Genomic DNA, 9,656 nt, shown 5'->3' with positions numbered 1-9,656 from the left:
CCTTTCTCAGAGATAAAGGGGTTGGAGAACGTTCCCAGATGTTTCAAGGTGTCTTAAATAAGGGGGACAATATTGGGTTGGGGATGGGAGAGAGGTGCCATGAAAGGAATAGGAAGCCTCGTTCAGTGGTTTATTCTCCTGATCATACAGGTGCCTGAGAAAGAACACATCTGAATAAGCAAAGAAATTTAGTATCTTGTCTCTGCCCCCTCTTTCTTAGACGTGGCCAGGTAAGTCTTGTCTTACCTAAGTGAGAGCAAGGAATTCTTGCCTCCAGAGGCAAAGCTTTGTCTGCGGCCAGTTGAGACCCTGGCCTCATTTCAGAGTTTGCCTCTGTTCTTTGCAGCCAAGGCCAACCTCATCCGCACATTTGTTCTCCTTCAACAAAGGCTTATTGAGCTCCTATAAAATGGCAGGTACAGTCCCCTGCATACCTGCATAATACAATTTTGAAAATGTGTACAAAGTTCTCACTTCTGAAGGTTGAACAAAATCCCGTTACTAGATGGATTCCACTGAGCGCTAAACACTTTTACAAAATTCTATTTATGTGTAATCAGTTTATTGATCACTTTGAACACAGTTGGATGGGTATAAACAGTTTGATTTTTTTTTTCCCCTCTCCAGCTTCTGTTTCCAACCAGGCTCTGTAGAATTTCTATTTCCTGTCTTTTAATGCTATTTTGGGCAGAGTCTATGTTTCCTCCTCTTTCAATTATTAAGAGTTGAGATCCCCTCCCCTAACTCTGCTGGCCCTGTCCATGGGCAGACGTGTGGTTCGGAAGGCAGAGAGATCTGTAGGGTCAGTGGTTTGTTCTTTTGATTGGCCTCTTCCTCCAGCTGTTCGTGTTGGGGATCGAGGGTTAGAAGAGGCAGGGTTTGCAGTTTCAGTGACTTTCTCTTCTACTTTAGCAGCCTCGGAAATTGTGGCTGGGGGAATTGCCAGCCGGGTTCTGAAATTTCTCCACCGCTTCAAGGCCTCTTTAAGGCATGAAGGTGGGTAAGGAGAGAGACAGGGACCTGTGGCTGTGAATTCTGTTGACAGCCTTGTTGGCAACCCCTGTGAGTGGTTATCATGGTTTCTATGGCTGCTGCTGATGGATTTTGGGGTGTAGTAGACCTCCGAATGAGCTCTGGCATATGCAGGAGCTCTTTGGGGGGGGCCTATAGAACTTTCCGGACACGGGAATGCAGAGTCCCTTCCCTCTGAGACCCTACCTGCAGGGCACTCCTGCTGCCCTCACATGGGGACCCGCCAGTTACCTCCAGCCTCGCCCACTCAGTGGAGTCCATTTGATCTTAAGAAACTTGTACGTTTTTGTCATGCTCTGTCCTGTCTGATCACCTATTTACCCTGTGGGGGGAAAGAGGGATTCCCGGCTGCAGATGGCACGAGGTGGCCAAACGCATGACAGCTGATGTTCGAGGAGATTGGCAGTGGTTGATGAGTCCCATGCAGAGCGGTGGGGGCTGTACTAGGGAGCAGAGTGAACCGGAAGGGCTGTAGGAGGCAGGCTTGCTCTGCAGTGACCAGATGCGGTGGCCCTGGCTTTCCACGGGAAAATAATCGGCCGGTCTGAAAAATTCCACCAGTTGGTGGGTAGGTGAAATCGGTCAGGTTGAGGACCGAGTGGGATGTAGCCGGTCCAGCTAATAGGGAAACTAGCCGGGCAAGGAGCCTTTCTCACTGGATGGGGTGGAGGGTGGGAGGAACCCATGGTTATGTCTCTAGGGCTCTGAATGGCTCAAAGACATCAGGGCAGGGTGTGGAGGTTCAGGTCTTAGAATGAGTATATCCTGCCCTCCGATTCCCTTTTCTGTTTGCCTTCTGGATCCAGGCACAGATCGCTGAGTTCGCTGTCCATGAAGACATCCAGTGAGGGAATGAGATGTCAGTAAGCCCTTCTGGAAGCATTGCCCTGTTTCTGAGGGATTCTGGGTCCCAGGAGGATGAGACGGATAGGATAGGTGGGAATCCCCGATCCCCACATTCTCCGGGGTGACCCTTTGTTGGACTCAGTGGAGGGGGGAGGTGCTGAAGGAAGACAGGGCTGTGGTTCTGATTGGGGGAGGGGGTAAGACTGGATCTAGAGTCCCTTGAGGAGCCCCAAGTATTAGTGACCATTAGTGACCATCTTTAAAATGTATCTTCCCTTCAGATAGGGTTTTAAATCTGGGAGAGTAAAACACTCCTACACCTGTTCCTTGAAGGGTTGGCTGCCTTCTGGCAAGACTCCTCCAAAGGCAGCTGGGCCCGGGGAGGGGAGAGGCCTCCCGTGTCACTTGGAGGGGAAGGGTAGTGTGACCCCTTCCTCCGCACTCTTCAAGCCGTGTTCTCAGCCTCTCCGCAGGGCTGGGATAGTTCAGAAAGCTCTGTTTCAGTTTCTGTGCTGAGACCCCTTATGAGCCCTCATGCAGGTCCTTCTGGGGTCCACCCGCTTTTTCTAACCTACTGCAGTTTGGAAACCGAATACAAGAAAGGGTTGCTGCCATAGTCCAGGACACTGGCAGCTCAGAAATGTGACCCCTCCCATCCTAACCAGGTCACAAAAGGGAAACACGACATTTCTGAAGCAGGGAGACTAGAACAGAGGCAAAAACTGCCCTCCTGAAGACCTGGACGTTTCACGGCACAGGAGCGTGCGGGACACACGCTGTCCGTACATCTGGCCATCGAGACACAGTTTCAGATGCATTCGCTGCATGTTCCAATTTTATATGATGGTCATTGAGATCCTTACGGCGAGAACCTTGCTGGGCGGTGAGGATCCAGAAGCAGTTCTCATGCCCAGAGGTTTGCTGTGAGGTGTGGGAGGCAGGCGAGGAGACGGGGATGTTTTAACACACGGCCAACAAAGAGACTCGCATCGAGGGGCGCCTGGGGAGCTCAGTCGTTAAGCGTCCGACTTCAGCTCAGGTCATGATCTCACGGCTCATGAGTTCAGGCCCCGCATCAGGCTCTGTGCGGACGGCTCGGAGCCTGGAGCCTGCTTCGGATTCTTGGTCTCCCTTTCTCTCTGCCTCTCCCCTGCTTGTGCTCTGTCTCTCAAAAATAAATAAATGTCAAAAAAAATTTTCTATTAAAAAAAAAAGTATAGGGGCACCTGGGTGGCTCAGTCCGTTAAGCATCCGACTTTGGCTCAGGTCATGATCTCAGGGTTCATGGGTTTGAGCCCCGCGTCGGGCTCTGTGCTGAGAGCTCAGAGCCTGGAGCCTGCTTCCGATTCTGTGTCTCCCTCTCTCTCTGCCCCTCCCCCGCTCACACTCTGTCTCTGTCTCTGAAAAATGAACAAACCTTAAAAAATAAAAAATAAAAAATAAAAAGAGACTCACATCGAGTGGTGTGGGGGCTCACGGGGAACATCTCCGAGGTTGTTTCGGGAAGGCTTCCTGGTAGAAGTGACGTCCAGGCCGAGACCAGAGGGACTCCGTGAATATACCACCTCTCAGAGAGGAGGGTCTAAGGTCTTCCAGAAAGATTAAAGGTACAAAATGGCGGAGACAGAGTGGCAAAGACCTACTTTGACGTTAGCTGGCTCGTGTTGGCATCAGCTCTGTTCCTTACCAACGGGCATGACGGGAAGCCAGTCGGTTCCTACTGCTTCCGCTAACCGAAAAAGCGGGCATAACAACTCCCACTTCATAAGGTTATTATAAGGATCAAAGAAGGTACCTGAAGGTTGTCATGACGTGCAAAGCACTACAAAGCTTCGAAGTTCTGTCTTCAAGGAAATAATGGAGATGACTGATGGCGCGGGGCCTGCTGTGCAATAAACCCTCAGTGAATGGAAGCTGCTTCGCCATAGACCGTGCTGCTTTCCTGGGTTTGCAATTCCTGTTCCCCTCGGAGATGAGTTGCTAAAGGGATCCACGTGGCGTGCCCTACTTAGCCCTTAGTGACCTCTGCCTCCTCCCTCTCTGCACTTACTTCCCAGAGCGAGTTGCTTCCCACAACCAAGCTTTGTGTTGCCGACGGCTGGTATTTCTGTGTCGGCTTTCTCCCCGGTTGATCCCTCTTAAGGGAGGAGAGAGAGGTGGGTAGGAAAATTAGGTGGGGAGAAACTGAGGGCTCTGGTCCCAGGAACAAAGGGGCCTGAGCTTTTGTCCAGGAGGAGTCAAGATCTAAAATTATAGAGGGATTTTTTTTTTTTTTTGGCCTCATGATGGATTTGTAATTTTGTCAAGAGTATTAGGATAGGTCATGATTATTTTTCCCCAGTTCTATTGATAGGATGGATATTGAATATCATATAAGTTTAAGGTATACAATATAATCTGGTGTGTGTGTGTGTGTGTGTGTGTGTGTGTGTGTGTGTATACACACAGATATATACATACATACAGTGAAATGATTACCACAATAAGTTAACATCCATCACCACACGTAGTTACACATTATATTTTCCTTGAGAACTGTTTTTTTTTATTTTTTAAATTTGTTTCTTTTGAGAGTGAGTGGGGGGGGGGAGAGGCAGAGAAAAGGGGGGACAGACGATCCAAAGCGAGCTCCACTGCCACTGTGGAACCCGATACGAACCATTAGATCACGACCTGAGCTGAAGTTGGATGCTTAACTGACTGGGCCACCCAGGCGCCCCTTTTCCTTGAGAACTTTTAAGATCTACTCTTAGCAAGTTTCAGATACACGATATAGTGTTGTTACCTCAAGTCCTCATGGTGTCCATCTTCAGAATCTATTTATAACTAGAGGTTTGTACCTTTTTAACAAAAATTTGTTTTACCTTGAGAGAGAGACCGTGTGAGCAAGGAGGGAGGGAGGGAGAGAGAGAGAGAAGCCTAAGCAGGTTCCACACTGTCGGCGCAGAGCCCCTCGCGGGGCTCTCACAAAACCATGAGATCATGACCTGAGGGGAATCTGAGTCAGACACTTAAGCAACTGAACCCCCCCCCAGGTGCCCCTGGAGGTTTGTACCTTTTGATACTCTTCACTCGGTTTCCCCTACCCCTTACTCCTCACCTCTGCCAGCCACAAATCTGATCTGAGTTTTTGTTAGATTCCACATGTAGGTGAGCTCATACAATATTTATCTATTTTTCACTTAGGACATCATGCTAAGTGTCCTAATCTTTAATTTTATATGGTGCGTCACTTTATTTAAAAACTTCCTTCCCTTTAAGTTTTGAAGATTATATCCTAGTATGGGTAGGCATGGTTTTTAATGAAAAAGTCAGCTGGTTCTCTGTTGCTAAGGGGTCAGTGCCACGACGAAATTAGAGAGGAGGGGTCCTGAAGCAACTGGGAAGCTGGCTTGTAGGAAGTCCAGGGAGGCAGAGGACCCTGCCACTGTGGCCCAGCTTATTACTGTTCTGGAGGTGAGGGCCGGCTGCAGCAGCCACGTGTCTAGCCGCCGAACACCTGCCAGGAAGTCCAAGTGCGGTGCGATACTTGAGTGGGTACTCGTTCTACCCAGCACTGCTCTGGGAGGGGTCATAAGCACGAGATAAACCATTCCCGGTCCCGGTCCGCTTGTGATCCAGCAAGAGAAACATACCCGCGGTCAAACAACGAAAGCACCATGAGAAAACCGCACTAATGGAATTTCATGCCAAGAACTTGAGGGACGTGTAGAAAGGACGGTTGCCTGCGTTGGAGTGAAGGGCATCGAGCTGCAGGAGACCATGTGAGGCAGCCCTTGTGACCAGATGAGTCGGCACGGAATACATAGGTAAGGGGACTAAAACCATACATGCTTTTATATATAGTTTTTGTATGATATATATACATATATGGAAGGAGGCCAACCAAGAAACAGCCTCTTGACTCTAGACAACACAGTGATGGTTACCAGAAGGGAGGTTGGGGGGGGGGTGGAAACTGGTGATATAGGGATGGGGAGCAAGGAGGGCACCTGTGATGAGCACCAGGTGTTGTAGGGAAGTGTTGAATCACGGTATTGTACACCTGAAACTATTACACGGTACGTTAATGTATTAAAATAAAAACTTAGGGTATTTTCCTCTGTGGTCAGCAAGGCAGAATTAAACATCGTATTTATAACAGGCGCTGTTGGCAGCTGCTCTTGGGCCCAGCTCTGACATTTAACTCCTGAGTGCACAGGTGGCTTGTGGTGTGTCGGCTGTTGTGGGCGTGTGGATGGAGGGAGAATACGGGGGAAACCTCCCGCTTTGGTCCTCGGACTCAGGAAGAGTGGCCTCGTGGAGAAGTAGTAAGGGAGCAAGGGGCTGGGTGAGGCGATGCTGCCTCTGGGGAGGGTTAGGACAGGTTTGGTCCCCGCCCCACTTTCCTGCTCAGAACAGCCCTCCCCGGCCCGCCGCCTCCCTTCTGCACACAAAAGGACAGATCTGAGGACCTGGGTGGCTTCTAGTCCAGAGGGAATTGAGGTAATAAGTAAGAGTTGGCACTGTGGGTGGTCTTGGTGGCAGGGGGAGGGGTCCTGTCATGCTGTCGGAGAGACCCTTTCCTTCTGGAGGAAAGCTGCCTTACTTCTCAGGGGTGCCAACTTTGGATGTCGGGGAGGGTTTCATGGTGGGCTGAACCTGAGAGCACTGTCGGGGAGGACCTTATGGCAGATAAGGGCGCTCGGGCCCAGTTTTGACCTCTCAAAAGCTTCTGTAGGAAGCCTTGCTTCTAGGATACAGAAATCTCAAAGACCTAGGGCAGAAACTACAAAGAGATGACCAGACCTTGGAAGAACTCTGGCTTTCCCGCTTAGAATCTCAGCCGCTTGTATGGCCAGACCTTACTTGGGGTGAGTTCCTGGGATGGCCCCATCCCTTTCTCAGGAGAAGGGAAAGGAAATCCCTCCTTTAAGAAGACAAATGTCATTAAGCAACGGGCAAGTAAGCCTTCCGAACACAATACTGAGGAGAAAGAGGCATGTGCCTGAAGTGTCTAACTCTCCCTACCATCACCGGAGGTAAGAGTGTAAGAGGTTCTGTGCAGGCGGGAAACCAGAAAAGCTCCCAGAAGCTCTGGGGGAAAGGATAGTTTCCTTAAAAGGCCTGGTAGGAGTAGAGATTTTGGTTTTCAGCCTTTTTTTGGTGAATTGAACAACTACTCCTGACTGCTGGTGGTTTATCTCGTATTACCCAAGAAGTGCCATGGTGTGTGTGCAAATAAAGCATACTTTCATGGTTCTTACTCCCAAAAGAACACAGCTCTGTTTGACCAACTTCTTTTTCTCCAGAATGGCAAGAGGGAAGCTGGCTCCACGGAGAGAACTGGCAGCCAGAGAAACTGACGAGCACGGTCAGACGTGATGTGAGAGTTGAGCGGCTCACAGCCGTGGCCACCCCTCTGGGGACCACACAGAATGGAAGCAAAGCCATTGGTATCAATCAAATAATAGAGGCTACACTTTCAAGAACGAAACTGAATTTCTTAATCTTTTTTTTTTTTTAATACACGTCTCCCCTTTCCCAAAGCTTCTGATACAATTTCACTATTGACTATTCTTACCTTGCTGAGATTTTGCCCAGTTTCATTTTCCATAGGTTATATTATGAAAGTTCTAGAAGTTTTTATTTTCCACCATAAAAGAGCCACATTTAATATGCTTTTAAGACGTCCCCTGCCCCACTCTAGAAACGCAGACACACTTTCTTAAACATAACACCCATCCTCCCTGACCTTTCAAATACCCAGATGAAAACACCTGGACCAAACTTGGGCATCTACGGAACCAGAAGATTTTATAGTAGGGGTGCTGAAGGAAGATGGGCACATCCCATTTCCGAAAGGACTGCACAGGACAGACTTGGAAGTTTGGAGGCAGTGAAGACACGTGTTGCTCAGGGATAGAGGTCTCTTACGGGCAGGGTCAACATATTAAATGTTTCTTCTCACAGCTTTGTGTAGAGCATCCCTGACCTCCTTGGTCCTCGGACTGTAAACAACACGGTTCAACAACAGGGCTCAACAAAGGAGTGATGATGGTATAAGTCACTGAGAGAAGGTCTTTTTCTATTGAGTTCTCTGACTTGGGCTTGAGGTAGATGACGGAGGCGCAGCCGTAGTGGACGATGACCACCGTGAGGCGGGAGGTGCAGGTGGCAAAGGCCTTCTTCCGGCCCCGGGCGGAGGGGATCTTGAGGCTGGTGGAGATGATGAGGACATAGGTGATGAAGATCAAGCCCACGGGGACCAGGATCACAGAGGAACTGACACCATAATTGTTGGTCTCAATGACAGTGGTGTCATTACAGGAGAGTTTTAGAACAGGGAGGATGTCACAGAAGAAATGTCCGACCACGCTGACAGGAGGGTAAGGTAAACATGGATGTCACCTGGACGGCCACCACGGCCAGGCCAAGGCCGAAGGCTCCGCACATCAGCTGGACACACACCCTCGTGCTCATGACGACTGTGTACCTCGGGGTTGCAGATGGCCACACGGCGGTCATAGCCCATGACTGTGAGCAGAAATCAGTGGCTGCTGGCTAAGGCAACAAAGAACAGCCATCTGGGCGGCACAGCCTGCCGAGGAGATGGGCTGATTCTGGGCTAGGAGACCAGCCGGCATCCGTGGCCTGGTGACCAGTGTGTATGCGGCCTCTGAACTCACCAGCGTGCTCAGGAAGAAGTACACGGGTGTTATGGAGGTGACGGCTAATGCAGACGACCGTCACGATGATGGCATTGCCAGCTGGGGTTAATGTGTACAGGATGAGAAAGACCACGAACAGAGTGGGCTGATGCTCCTGGAATCTGGAGAATCCCAGGAAAACGAACTCGGTCACTTCTGTGACGTTCTTTCTCTGCATTCTTCAGTTCCAGCGTCCGAAAACCATGTGGGGTGGGGTGGGGGGGGGAGTCAGCACAGAGCTGGGATCAGAAAGGGTTGTAAGACCCGCACACACATGCACACGGTCTAATTTTTGGTCTATAACCAGGGTGCTGGCATAGGTCTTGTGGCTGGTTTATCCCCTCCTTCCTTTTCAGTTCGTGATGTCTGATCTTCCCTTAAGCCTCCGGCCAAGGACTCAGCATTTGATGAGACCACCACATGGACCTTTTCAAAGTATCCTCGGGCATGCTATTTTTGTAGGGCACGGATGGGGGGCTTTTTCCTCCCCACCCCCTTTAATGTTTTATTTTTGAGAGAGAGCCTGAGTGGGGGAAGGGCAGAGAGAGAGGGGGACAGAGGATCTAAAGCAGGCTCTGCGCTGACAGCAGTGAGCCTGATGCGGGGCTCGAACTCAGCCGAAGTTGGACGCTCAACTGACTGAGCCACCCAGGCGCCCGGCTTTTTCCTTTAATAACAGCCCACAGGGGCCCTGAGTCAGTGCTGCCCCAGCTTTGCCTGTGTGTCTTCCAGGGAGAGTATAAGCAGCCGGGACAAGAAAATGAGTGTCAGGGAGTCAGGCTCTTACTGAGATGGAGCCACTGCTGGGTAGCTGTCACTTAGGAAGAACGTGGGCCAGGGTACAGGTTGCAGAATTAATCTCAGGGACAGGATCTTCAGGAGCACTTTAGCGGGTGTGAAGATGAGGTCTTCTGGGCTCAGCCCGAGGTGTTTGGTCAAACCGTTGGCAGATCGCTTTGTTGTAAAAGTGCTAACAGGGACTTGAGGGTTTAGGGGCAAGTAAACTAAAGGGAAAAGGGGAAGTTACTGGAAAAGCGAAGGACCAGCAATAGGATAAAAGAAATAACTGATTTTGGGGGCGGGAAGGGC

General features: G+C 50.1%; 1 pseudogene; it reads right to left on the bottom strand.

The window, feature by feature from the left end:
* Positions 1 to 7,810: 7,810 nt before the first annotated feature.
* LOC109257218 (putative olfactory receptor 10J6) lies at positions 7,811 to 8,745 on the bottom strand (annotated as a pseudogene).
* Between the last annotated feature and the right edge of the window lie 911 nt (positions 8,746 to 9,656).

Source organism: Panthera pardus, unplaced genomic scaffold (assembly GCF_024362965.1).
Source record: "Panthera pardus isolate Hobbes unplaced genomic scaffold, ASM2436296v1 HiC_scaffold_21, whole genome shotgun sequence".
Classification (NCBI taxonomy): domain Eukaryota; kingdom Metazoa; phylum Chordata; class Mammalia; order Carnivora; family Felidae; genus Panthera; species Panthera pardus.
Note: the sequence above shows the minus strand (reverse complement) of the source record. Positions and strands in the feature narration are given on the sequence as shown.